Genomic DNA, 14,411 nt, shown 5'->3' on the forward strand with positions numbered 1-14,411 from the left:
AAAAGTAAAAGTAAAAGATGATGTTGGAAATAGGATGATCAAGAAGAAAAGGACTGGAGAACTTTAATCACTCAGCCTCATTTTCAGAAAATAAAGTCACTGTAGGAAATATCTCTTTTTCCGTACATGTCTCATCCTTCTGAAGAGAATGGAACACTTTGAGTAAAATTACCATCTTCTTTTTCCAAAGAGGTGGACGGTGGCTGGAAATGTTAATGTTCCCAAGCACCCCTGAGGCATGACCGTGTCCTTCTCTTGGGCATCGAGCTGTGAAAATGATTGTACTGTCCCATAATCTCACTGAACAAAGGCCTTTCCTGCTGACCAGGTCAAGCGAGGCCCATCTAAGAATGGTATTTTGGCCAATGGCCATAATGTCATGATGAAAAGGATTTGGGCAGAGGCTCAGAAGTCACATTTAGTAGATCTGCCTTCTTTACTAGGCCCAATTTATTGTTAAGGGAAGATGCTCAAAATCAGTTGCTAAGTGAAATAGGCAGATTACAAAGGAGGACAGAGTATGATCATATTCTGGTAGAAGAATGGAAAGTGTCAATTTGAGTTACTTGTTTACAGCCACCAAAATTCACTCCGGCTCACAAAAAAAAAAAAAAAAAAAAAAAAACAACTTATTGGACAGATGTGGAAGTATCAGTTAGCTCTTGCTGCCTAACAAACCACCCCAAATGCAGTGGCTTAAAAAAAAAATCATTTTATTCGGCTCAGAGGTAAGGCTGCTCTTCCCATATATCTCAGGTCAGCTAGTTGCCTAAGGCCCTGGGCTCTCCGCCAAATGTTTTCTCATCCTCCAGCAGCGTAGGCCCTTCTTGTCCTTATAAGAGAGTCAGGGTGTCGGGAGAGAGCGCGAAAGAGCACACAGGGCCTCGGGAAGCCTAAGCTCTGCAATGTCTAGATGCTAACAAGGTGGAGAGGCTGAAGGGGCACAAGGAAAAGCCTGTGTGAGAGCATGAGCGTGCTCTGGATATGCTTACAGAGACCACTGACAAATGCTCTTGACCTTGTCAATTGGAATTGGGGTAGCCAAAAAGACAAAAACTGAAACAAAACCAGAGCATTCAGGCCAAAGCAAGTCACAAGACATCCCAGATCCGAGGGGTGCGGGACTAGATTCCAACTCTCCAGAGGATTCCACCTCTGAAATGGGCATGAATATGAAGGCCACCAATTGGGACCATCAGTGCCATCAATTTACCGTAAAAGAATTGGAGGGAAAGCTGAAGATTAGTTCTCAGAAGGCCAAGACCCAGGGATGTGCCAGGTGTCCGGGTGATGGAAACTAATGGGTGATCTCCTCACTGTTCTCCTCTCAGGAGGAAGGAAGCCCAGCGTTTTCACTTAGTTGAAGATGGAAATATCACCTTCTTCACTGGCCTACTGGGGTTGTGACAGCAGAGGTCGTGACATCCAGGTTGGCAGTCCCACTAGACATGATATTCTACTGATTGAGGGGCCAATCACAGAGCCAAATAGGGGTGTGGCTCCCTGAAGAAGGCAGAATGAAGGCTGGACCACCCACATCAACACGCTCTCTCTGTACACCAAAATGGTAACAGTAGTAGTATGTGTGTGTTGGGTTTCTGGAAGAGAGTTTTCTTTTTGTTTGCAAGTATTTCTGAAATTTCTCCAAGGAATGTGTATTAGTTACATAATACTGTTATTTTTTATTTTAATTTTTTTTAAGTTGAAGCTGTACAATGTGTTTATTTGATACCCTTGGGTATGGCAATGTGATGGCCACCGTTAGTGAACGTTCCCACCATGTTACATAATTACCATTTCTTTTCAGGTGGTGAGAACATTGAAGATCTAGTCTCTTAGCAACTTGCAAGCGTATAATACAGTACTGTTAACTACAATCACACTACTGTACATTAGATCCCTAGAACTTACTCATCTCCTAACTGGAACTTTGTACTCTTTGATGAACTTCTCCTCATTTTCTCCGCCCCAAAGACCACGGTAACCATGACTCTACTCCCTATTTCTGTGAATTTAGCTTTCTTAGATCCCACATATGAATGAGACCATACATTTGTCTTTCTCTGACATATTTCACTTAGCATAACGCCTTCAAGATGTATCCATATTGTTGTAAATGGAAAGATTTCATTTTTTAGTCACATAATGTCTTTAAAGTTATAGAAACACACGAACTTGTGGTGGGACAGGTGCAGCAGGAAGGTATTTGGACTTTAGGTAGTTTTGCCTCCATTCTCCTCCCCCTCTCCTTTCCTTTCTCCTTCTCTCCCCCGTTCCGCTCCTCCTCCCCCTTCTCCTTTTCCCCTTCTCCCTCCTCCTCCCACTACGCACATGCGTACGCACAGGTAGGCACACACCCCTTCCATTTCATTCCAAAAGAAAGTGCTTTGAGTCTCTGTCCTCTCATCGGTAACTTGACAGGAGAGGAGACGGTCTTCAAAGTCATTTCCATTTGTGAATAATGAATACACCCACAATTCTAATTTATCAGATAAATTACTGTGTATCCCCTTTGGCACTTTTTCCTTGTTCCAATCAGGATACTGTATTTTAACTCTAAAGCCTCAAACTTCTCCTAAAAACACATTGAAGAGTCTTTTGCGGCTTCCCTTCTTTGGGCCCCATCACCAGATGCTCATATGACAGTCAGCTGAAGACCACAGAGATCTAAAAGATGCTATTCCATCCCTGGGGAATTTCAAGACTCAGGTCTCACACAGGAGAAATCAGTCCCTGGGGGGAAATACATCCCCTCAGCCTCTGCAATGTCTAGACGCTAACAAGGTGGAGAGGCTGAAGGGGCACAAGGAAAAGCCTGTGTGAGAGCATGAGCGTGCTCTGGATATGCTTACAGGGACCGCTGACAAATGCTCTTGACCTTGTCAGTTGGAATTAGGGTAGCCAAAAAAAAAAAAAAAACCAAAAAAAACACAAAAAACAAAAACAAAAAACTGAAACAAAACCAGAGCATTCAGTTAAGTTTGAGTTTCAGATGAACGAGAAATGATGTGTCGGTCTAAGTCTGTCCCATATATTACAGATACTACCTATTTGGACAGCACAGACCCATCCTAAAAATGTGTTCATTTTTACCTGAAATTCAAAAACCCTTTGCTAAATCTGGCAACCCCAGGGAGCACAGATGTCTAACGTTATTTGTTCTCTACACCTGCCCCAGCCTCAGGCCCAGACAGAATATATGACCCGAACCAGACTTTGGCCAAAGAAAGACTTAAAACTTCTGACTGTTTGGAAGCATCTGAAAGAAATCAGGAGGGGAAACATTTTATGGGAGGATATTCCTCATTTCCTTGTGGTCATGACAGTCTGGAATAGGAATTAGAGTCTGGTTCTAAATTCAGAGCAAAAGGAGTGGGTTTTTTTTTTTCCTTGTTTTTATTTTCCTTCATAAAAGTACCATATATATGTATATATTTAAGAGAAGGAAACAAGCAAAATCTATAATCAGTTGCAGACAGTAGTACATGGGAGGCCAAGTAAGACGTCTCCTTAGTATCTAAAAAAAGACACACAGTCGAGTCTTCAACTCTAGGAGTTGAACTAATGAAATTGACTCATAATGTCGTTGAAACCTCCCAGAACGGCTATATGACCAGGAAAATCTTCAGTATTAGCTCATGCACAAAAGGTAGGAAGGATAAGAAAGGGGTTAAATTAACCACAGAGCAGGGGAAAGCCAGCTTGAAGAGGAAGGCTCGGGCCGTGCCAGCTTGTACTGCTTGAGTGGGGGCGGGGGGCGTTCAGCTGAAGGGAGGGAAAGCAAGAGAATGGGGGGAGAGCTCAGACTTAGAGAAGACCTGGTTCAAGGATAATTTGTCTCTTGTTGATGACGTCCAGCGTAGTGAGAACTCTGACTCCCTGAAACATCCAACCTGCCTCGTGCACAAACGTTGATGGTACATCATAGGAGAGAATGGCAAAGAAGCGAGCTCCAGTTGCGTGCCCCAGAGAAACCCAAGGGGGCTTCATGTAAATGAAGGAATGTCAGTAACTAGGCGTAGCTGTTGTTTCTTCCTCTGACATTGTGTCTTTGAACATGATTGGGTGTAGCAACTATTTAACTCTTCATGTCCTCCCAGCACTAATGAGGATGGTCTATCTTAGCCTTCACTGACATGGCAGAAATGGCAGGCAGGTGTCCAGAGCACTAATCTATGAAAGGACAGTTTTCTCCGTGTTTGTCATGGGTAGGATGCTTCAGCTGATAAAACTCTATTCTTTGGTTATATTTCCTAAACAGAGCCCGGTTGGATTCTCAAATTTCCCAAGCAGATCCACTCAGACACTTCTTGTTTATATTCTTTCCTCTGACCATTCCAGTCTTAAGCCACGCAACTCAAGGTCAAGTTACTCTATTTATCATTTGCCAAATGCTTAGGTAGCACAGGTCATGCGCCAGGCACTGTTTTAAAATAATAACGAATCAAAACCACAACGAGATATCACCTCATACCTGCTAAAACGAACAACCCAGGAAACCACAGGTGTTGGTGAGGATGCGGAGAAAGGGGAACCCTCCTACACTGTTGGTGGGAATGCAAGCTGGTGCAGCCACTCTGGAAAACAGTATGGAGGTTCCTCAAAAAGTTAAAAACAGAACTACCCTAGGATCCCGCAATGCACTACTAGGTATTTACCCAAAGGACACAAAAGTACTGATTCAAAGTAATACGTGCACCCTGATGTTTATAGCAGCATTATTAACAATAGCCAAATTACAGAAAGAGACCAAATGTCCATCTACTGATGCATGGATAAAGAAGATGTGGTATATATACACAGCGGGATACTAGCCATAAAAAGGATGAAATCATGCCATTTGCAACGATGTGGATGGAGCTAGAGAGTATTATGCTCAGCGAAATAAGTCAGAGAGACACAAATACCATATGACATCACTCGTTTGTGGAATTCAAGACGCAAAACAAATGAACATAGAGGGGGGAAAAAAGAAGAGAGAGGCAAACCACAAAACAGACTCTTAAGTATAGAGAACTGATGATTACCAGAGGGGAGGTGGGGGAGGGATGCATGAAATAGGTGATGGGGAATAAGGAGGGTACTTGTCATGAGCACCAGCTGTTGATATTAGTGATGAATCACTAAATTCTACATCTGAAACTAATATTGCACTGTCTGTTAACTAGCTGGAATTTAAATAAAAACCCTAAAGACTCAAAAAAATATACAGCTCATTTAAACCTCCTGTCAGCTGTATGAGGTAGGGTTCACTGTCAACCTCACTTTACAGATGGTGAAGCTGAGGCACAGAGTAGTTAAGACACTTGCCCAAGCAAACGGCAGAGTCAGTACTCTGGACCACTTTGTTATGTGCTCTCATCTTTGGTATAGACTGACATCACATGCACCTCTTGGCTATGCCATAGTTAATGCTCCTGAGTCCTGGGGGAAGACATTTTCCTGGGTGGGTGAGGTGGGGATGGAGTATCAAGGGAACGCTTATTGCTAAGTGGGCTGGGAAAGCTAACCAGTTGAAATCAGTTGTCTCATGGAATCTAGTTCTTGGCTCCCCAGAAAGAAGTTGGGGAGGAGGGGCGCCATTTCAGAGGTCGTTATGTAACCTCAGAGAGGAAGCTGTCTCATTTCCTGAAATTTGGCATCTATGGATCTGAAAGATTCGCAAATGCATTGGATGTTGCTGAAGCCAGGGAGAAATTCCATTCATTCATTCATTCATTCATTCATTCATTTATTATTTTTTTAAATTTTATTATGTTATGTTAGTCACCATACATCATTAGCTTTTGATGTGGTGATCCACGATCCATTGTTTGCGTATAACACCCAATGCTCCATGCAGTACGTGATTCCTTTTCTAATGTTAAGACTATTTCTCCATGTGAAGGAGGTATTATCATGATATGTGATAAGTGGGTGACCATATATCTCATCATCCAAATTGCACCACTTTTAAGAGTAAAGGGGACATTATTAAGCACTATGCCAGGACAAATTAGCGTTAAATCAGGACTCAACTGGGCAAGCAGAAGGTATGGTCACTCCAATGATAAATGAACACAGAACTTCAAGCTCTGACACAGGTTTTATTCTGGATAAGACTGACCAGGATATCATGCAACACTTCCGCTGTTCTTGTCCTGAGTTTGCACTGATAAATCGGCCAGGTTTTCTAAGTGCTGTCGGAGCTTGTGGTGGTATTGATGATGAGGGCCCTGCAGACCTGCTTTTGTCCATCACTGATGCATCTCTTAATAGAGCACCCGAGACCCCACAAAGTTAGGCCAAGTTAGTGCACAAACACAGGGAACCACAGGCTTGCTAATTTTCAACAGGTGACCAGCTGCCATTTGACTTCTGAATGGATTTCTCTCTGAGCCCACTTGATATGCTTTAGCTCAGTGGAGGGTGACAGGAAGTCAAGGAGACTTGAAACCTTGTCAACTGATCGACAGCTGAAGGAAATGGGAACACAGAGCTTGGAGAAGAGAAACATGAGGGCCCCAAGGGGCGGCATCACATAGCTGACTTGCTGCCACGTGCAAGAGGGAACAGGCTTATTGTGAGTTACCCACAGGGTAGTACAAAATGCAAACTCCAGGCAATCAGATTTCAGCTCATTTAGGTGATTTCTCTTTTTCGTCGTTTTAAAAAAATTTTTGAGAAACATGCTTTAATGATAAAAATAGTACGTGCTCTTCGTTAAAACATATTTAAACAGTAACAAAACCTATACGGTGGAAAGTAAAAGCTTTCCTCTTTTCTCCTGTTCCCCTTCCCTTGCCCACACCCACTCCCTGGAATGCCCTGCGTATCCTCCCCCATTCCTACCTCTACACATGCAAACACGCCATCCGTACCGGTACACATGCATACTCTATGTGTACACAGAGTTTTGTTTTGCCTATTTTTCTTTTATTAAAAAATATACTCATAAAATGGGCATGTCTCAGGAGGCTATGAAGTAGCACCCTGATATGTAAATTTCTCTTATTTCTGGATGACATTAACCAGAGATGCCTCGCGTAAGGATCTGAAATAGACAGTCAATAGGACTTTATTGACTGTAAGTCAATTTTAGTTAACCTGTTTTGACATTGTTTACATTAAAAATTTTTTACTAGGTGCCTTGAAAAATTGAAGTAGACATTTCGTTCCGATACCTTTTTCTCTTTAAATTTTTTATTGTTATGTTAATCACCATACATTACATCATTAGTTCTTGATGTAGTGTTCCATGATTCATTATTTGCGTATAACACCCAGTGCTCCACGCAGAACGTGCCCTCTTTAATACCCATCACCAGGCTAACCCATTCCCCCGCCCCCTCCCCTCTAGAACCCTCAGTTTGTTATTCAGAGTCCATCGTCTCTCATGGTTCGTCTCCCCCTCCGATCTCCCCCCCTTCATTCTTCCCCTCCTGCTATCTTCTTCTTCTTTTTTTTTTTTCTTAACATATATTGCATTATTTGTTTCAGAGGTATAGGTCTGTGATTCAACAGTCTTGCACACTTCACAGCGCTCACCATAGCACATACCCTCCCCAGTGTCTATCACCCAGGCACCCCATCCCTCCCACCCCCCACCACTCCAGCAACCCTCAGTTTGTTTCCTGAGATTAAGAATTCCTCATATCAGTGAGGTCATAGGACACATGTCTTTCTCTGATTGACTTATTTCACTGAGCGCAACACCCTCCAGCTCCATCCACGTTGTTTCAAATGGCAAGATCTCATTCCTTTTGATGGATACCTCTTTTTTAAGAGAAATGACGTTCAGACGACTCAAGCTTTTTGAAAATGGAGGGGCTGTCTGGGGATCTGAGTCACCGGCTATGACCGGGATTGGCTGACCACTCGGGTTGGGATGGTGTAGAGGAGACTGAAGCTACAGATGGGCAGGAGAGAGATGGCCTGGGCGCCTTCCAAGATCCATTTCAGCGCTCTGATTCCCTGACTTCCTGCACCAGCTCACCTGGGCAGTGAGAGAGATCCAGGAAGAGCCCCTGCTCTCCCTGCCGCCCCCCCCGCCCCCCGCCCCCCGCCCCCCAAGCAGGAACAGCCAGTACGAGTGCAACCTGCCTGGCTCTGGAGGCCGCCCACGGCCGCGTGGCTGGAGGACAAGGACACCTGCCCGGGGCAGCGCATGCTTTATTTAGCTGCTCTTTGGCCCTCGGGAGCTTTCAGTCGAGGTGTCTCCATTTAAAAGACAACGAATTCCTCTCTAAACACTGCAGGTTCTAAATTGACAGCAAATACTGTACATTCTTAAGAGCCTGGCAGCACAGGAAATTACTCCTTCACCTGTTTCATATTTTGACATTTCATCAAGATGGAATTTAGTGGCTATACAAGATAATATTACTGTATTTGACTTTAAAAAGAGCCACACTGGTTCAATTTCTGTGTTCAGAATCCCCACTACTTGTGTATGGGTTGGGTAGACTTCTTTTTTTTTAATCTTGAAAAAAAAAATAAGCCACAGAAACACTGCCAAAAGAGTACTTGGAACATTATATTCTCTTAATTCACCAGTTATTAATATTTTACCATTATTGCTTTATGTCTTTATATACATATATACATATTAATATTATTATTTTTTTATGTATTTAAGACAGAGAGCATGAGCACACGGGGGAAGGGGCAGGGAGGGAGGGAGAAGCAGATCTCCAACCCAGGACCCTGAGATCAAGACCTGAGCTGAAGGCAGATGCTTAACCGACTGAGCCACCCAGGCGCCCCGCATATTAATACTATTGTCAGGAACCGCCATAGGCTGAATGTTTGTGCCCCACTCCCCAATTCATGTGTTGAAATTCAAACCTCCAGTGGGATGTTATGAGGAGGTGAGGCCTTCGGGAAGTATTAGGTGATGAAGACAGAGCGCTAATGATGAGGAGTACTGCCTTTACGAAAGAGACCCTACAGAGCTCCCCAGCCCATCCGCCACGTAAGGGTATGAGAAGAAGTCTGCTACCTGGAAGGGGCCTCACCCAACCATGTTGGCACAGTGATCAATGATCTTGAACTTCCACCATCCAGAACGAGGAGAAATCAATTTCTGCTGTTTATAAGTCACCCTGTCTGTGGTATTTTGTTACAGTTGCCTGCATGGACTGAGACAGGAAATGTTTGAGGTAAATTGCAGACATCCTGACCCTTTCCACATAAACATGTGGGCAAATGTCTCCTAAGAACAAGGGCACTGTATAATGATCAGAGTGAGGACATTCAACATTGATACAATACTATTACCGAATGTGATCATATTCAAATTCTGCCAGTCTCTCTGATATTTCCCTTTATAACATGTTTTCCCAATCAGGAATCACATAGTTACACTTTGTTGTCATGTTTCTTTAGTCTCTTTTATTCCAGAAAAGTTCTTCAACCTTTGTCTTTTCATTGTACTGATATTCTTGAAGAGTATAGACCTATGGTTTTCCAGCATGTCCTTTGAATTTGGTTTGTGTGGTGTTTCCTTCGGACGAGTTCAAATTATGCACATGCTGGGTCCTTCTCAGCACATCCCATTGTGAGGCACCCTTGTCAGTTTGTCCCACTCCTGATGACATTAACTTCGATCATGGGCTTAAATAGTATCCAGGTGGTTTCTCCACTTGAGAGAAATCCTTCCTTTTTACAATTAATACTCTGCGAATGGACATTGGTGGTGTTACCATGTTTCTTCACTCTAAACGTAACCCTTTTTTTGTCACAATAAATCTATAGAGAGATACTTTTAGACTGTGTGGAGAGTTTGTTTATGAACAAACTGGTTTTAACTTCCATTGATGACCCTTGCCTGAGTTACAGTATTTTATATTGATTATACTATAATTAATTATACTATAATTACAGTATTACAACGGTGGGTAGATGCTTTTGGAAAAAGGAATATTGTAATATTGAGGTTTCCTCCTTGCATCCCTTCTCCATTATTCCTTCCCTAAGACCAAAAGGGATACCCAGGGCAAATCATTTGGGCCAACAGGCCTAAAGGTTCCTGAGAGCACCTACTCCCCACCATTCCAAAGTTTGATCCATGTCTGGAGGATGAGGCAGCCAAGCATGGTGGAAAGAGCTTGGGTTAAAAGTCAGATGAGCAAGAGACCTGGCATTCCCCACCTGGAGATTCCACGGGTTCCTCTACCTGAGCGTGTCCTAAACTTAACTCCTCTGAGGGGGGTCACTCCCTCAAACCTGCGTCTCCCCCACAGTTCCAATTACACTGAACACTGCCACCATCTACCCTGTTGCCCAAGCCAAAGATCTGGGAAACATTCTCTACTCCTGACTCTTTTTCCTTTCCACATCTAATTAACAGCCAAGTCTTGCATGATGAGACCTTCCCAACAACTCCAGGAATTCATCCTCTTCTCTCCAGCCCTGTTGCACCACCTGGTCCAGACTATAATCGTCCCACACCCGCTCTTCTGCAATTTCCTCCTGACTGTCCTCTGATCTCCAAGATTTTGTGCGCTACAATCCATTCTTCTCACTTCAGCCAGAGTGGCCTTTCTGCAGTAGAAATGTGATCACACCCCTTCCACCTTCCCAGTCATTAAACCTTTCGGCAGCTCCCCTTTGTAGTAAGGATCATTTGGTTAAAGTGGTATGTCTCAACTCCCTACGGTGGTATCCCCACAGCCCACTTTGCCAGGAATATTGGTCATCATGGCGCCACCTCTTACTTACTTACTTACTTATGTACTTACTGGCCTCACTTTTGGCCAGACGGATCAAGACAGGCGTAAGGTGACATATACATGGAAGGTGTTCTTGAAAAAAATAAAACTCATCAATGTGCATCCACAAGGCAATATTCCCTTAGAAAATCGTGGAAACAGATTTGACCTAGCCATTTCCAGAACCCTGGCTGTAGAAAACAGCCCCCAAACTGTGGATCCGCCTTCTTAGCTGAAGAGAAAAGTACTCACCAGGGGGTAGTTCCTTCAAGCTTGCTCATAGAAGGGCCACCAGAGGGCGCGCCATGACCCCGCAACTGGCTGGAGGAGCGAAGGGTTCCACATTTACCTTGAAAGAAAAGATATTGGAAACATATCAGATATATTTATTTATGCTTTCTGAGTATCACATGCATCTCAAATCCCAGGGCAGCCACGTTCTTTTATTTTTATGCTGTATCCATGGTTTCAGGACAAACAGGCTAAGAAAAACCTTTCCCATCACTGAATGAAAAAGGAAATATGAAAGCTCAGGTCTTTTTTTTTTTTTTTTTTTCCTCCAGGAAGTCAGACTACATTTTAAATAGTCTCCCCTGAGGCGAAAAGTCTTGATTCATTGAAGAAATTTCCAGAAGAACTTTCTAAATTTTCATATGGCACATTACTCATAAATATTTGAAAATTCTCAAGAATATTGACGACCAGGCAAAATGATAATAAACTATGATAAATGGCTCTCACTGAGCATTTACAAAGGCTGCACCAAGAGTCTGATGTATTTTAAGTAAATATAGGTATATTTAACTCTCATTATACGCTTTGAGGTTAAGTATTGTTGTTCCTATTTTTCAAATGAGAAAACCAAGCCTCCAAGCACTTTAGCAATTTGACACGACCGCAGAATTAGGATTTGAATTCAGGACTAGGAGATGTCAAAGTCCGTGTGTGCTCCGTGTCTTGGCAACCTCTCATCTTTCTCTCAGAAGCCCACTGGCTTTACTTCAGGACTTTCCCCCTTCTCTCCCTTTGTCTCAAGAGTACTTACAGCACTCAGTGGGACTCCACCAGCCATCCTCCGTACTTTCCATTCCAACGGCCCTGTTGTTCTCTTGACTTTACCTTCTACTCCCCATCAAAAGGGGGCTATCCTATGTGTCACTCCTTCAGAACCAGTGTTTCCTGCTAGAGCACCTTTCGGTGCCTGGTAATCAGGCAGTCAACACAAATACTGATTGAACATCTCTGTGCGAGAACGGTATGATTCCTGCACACATGGGGTCCAGGAAATTCTTGTTGGATGGATGAATGGATGGATGGATGGATGAATGAATGAATGAATGAATATTAATACCCAGTGGTAATAGAGGAAGTTTCAGGTAGAGGACAAAACATGAGTCCTGGAATAAGAAATATTTGGATTCTTCCTCCGTCATTTGGGTGGTACTTAGTACAATTCACCAAATATTTCTAACTATGGTCATTTCAGGTTCTTGGTAAGTTCTATCCCCCACTGCTTAGTACTTCCAAATTCCTGAGAGGCATCAGTCTTTGGGATTTGGGAGTAAGAAATGAGAATTCCCAGGAATTCTGAAACCATAAATTATTCTGTATTTTTCATGACACTTAATAATTAATGTGTAACCATAATGACCATCAAGACATTTTTCTGTAATAGGATCATACTGCTGGAGGTTTTCACTAAAAAATAACAATAGGGCACCTGGGTGGCTCAGTCAGTTAAGCATCTGCCTTCGGCTCATGTGATCCCAGGGTCCTGGGATGGAGTCCTGAGTCGGGGTCCCTGCTCAGCAAGGAGCCTGTTTCTCCCTCCCCCTCTGCTGCTCCCCCTGCTTGTGCTCTCTCTCTCTCAAATAAATGAATATTTTTAAAAAATAATAAGTGCATGGTTTGTTATTATTATGAATCAATTTCTTATGGTAAGATTATATGTTTCAATAACACGTAAAAATAATCTTTTCCTTATGTAGACATTTGACAAGAGAACATATTAAAGGAAGGGAAAGGGACACAAGATAAATGTCAAATAAAAATTGTTATACAAATGGAATGTAGCTGCAACAAATATTTCTATAAGGTATTATTATTAAAATGAAAATTTAAAACATACAAGGCATTAACTCCTGACCAATTTCCTTTTTTGCCTTGACATTTGTTCAAATGTTAGGAGTGCATCCAAGAGCACCTTTGAGTTGAGCTTTAGAGTACCTATAGCTTCCTATAAGCTTATTTCTTTTTTTAATGACAAAAATTAAAAATACTTATTTTTCTTGTCTTCTTGCCCTGGCTTTGATTTTGCTGTTGAAATTGATACTGCTTTTACTAATTCAGATTTTTGTTCAGTTTCTAATTTCCCATCAGAGTATTCCACAATATTCACATCATCTGCTCTTTGCATTTCTTCCATTAAAGTGTTTACAAAGACCTGTAGCCTGGAGGGAACATTCAAACACTGGAAAACACCAGTGAACGTTACTGGATTGTGTTCCAGTAACATAACAGTCAGATCTCCTACCAAAGTTAACAGCAGTAAATAGGAGCATGTGTTGAAATTGCCAATTTAAGGATATACTTTGTTTCCAAAACTGATTTCTTCCAACATAACTCATAGGACTTGTATGAGGTCTACTATGCATAACTTATGGAAATTTATTTTATTTGTAAGAATGACTCATGTAGCAGCCAGGGCCCTGAACACACATAACACAACAATACTACCCGGCAAGACTGACTCATTAGATGCTCTTGGTTTCCAGGGTGCCGCTTTCCTGGTTCCTGGAAAAGTCACCTTAACCTTTGATTCTGTGCATTAGTGTTTCTTGGTCTTGCTTTTAACTTGACACAAGTCAGTCCTCTGAACCAGTAACATTTCTATGTTGATTCTTCCATTTTTAATATTGCAGGAGGATCACAACTTTTTCCTGTTTTCCCAATCTTGGCTAAATATTACTGGGACTTGAGATTTGGGGAAAAAAAACAAAAACAAAAACAGAAAACAACCACATAAGCATTTCTGGGAAAATGCCAGGAAGGAATTCTCCCATGGAAATACTTCCACTGCCTTTGAAAGTAAGGGATAGCATGTGACAGGTTTTGGCCAATGAAACCTGTTACTTCCAGGCAGAAGCTGTGAGACCTTTATGAGATTTGTCATTTCCCTTCCTGCTGCTGCATTAATCATGGAAGCACATGCTTAGTTAGAGCCTCAGGAACCGAGGTCCATGAGTGACCGTGAGAAGCAGGGCCCACTGACAATCAGGTAGGACACAGGACAGAGACATGATAGGAGAAATTTCCATGAGAGAACCTATGACAGGCCCCATGTTTTGGGTAATTCCCTCCCCTTCTCTGAGTCTCATTTACCTTATTAGAAAAGAGATAAAGTAATTTCTATTTCAGATTTGTTTGTTTATCTTTGGTGAGGACTAAACAAGGTGAGTGCATGTAAAGCTTCTAACAAAATGTCTAATATCTAGTGGATGCTCAACATAATCTTGCCCTGTAAAGGGGTAAAGAGAACATCCCTAGAAATAGATCGTAGAAAAAAATTAGAAGTCACAGTGGCCTCAGATATTCTAAATGTGAACATGGGAAGCCAGATGTCAAAGGAGCAATGCCTTGAAAATTCTAAAGGAAAAGCTTATGCCCAGCCAAACTATCAACTAAGTCTGAGGGTAGAATACAGCCATTTGCACAAAAAAT

General features: G+C 42.4%; 1 long non-coding RNA gene across 1 annotated transcript in view; it reads right to left on the reverse strand.

Moving 5' to 3' along the window:
* Positions 1 to 14,411, reverse strand: part of LOC118356190 — an 87,835-nt gene that overhangs the window by 52,811 nt on the left and 20,613 nt on the right. The window contains exon 2 of the long non-coding RNA XR_004819519.1: positions 10,944 to 11,040. This is a non-coding gene — a long non-coding RNA (uncharacterized LOC118356190). The remainder of the gene's footprint in view (positions 1 to 10,943; positions 11,041 to 14,411) is intronic.

Source organism: Zalophus californianus, chromosome 13, assembly GCF_009762305.2.
Source record: "Zalophus californianus isolate mZalCal1 chromosome 13, mZalCal1.pri.v2, whole genome shotgun sequence".
Classification (NCBI taxonomy): Eukaryota; Metazoa; Chordata; class Mammalia; order Carnivora; family Otariidae; genus Zalophus; species Zalophus californianus.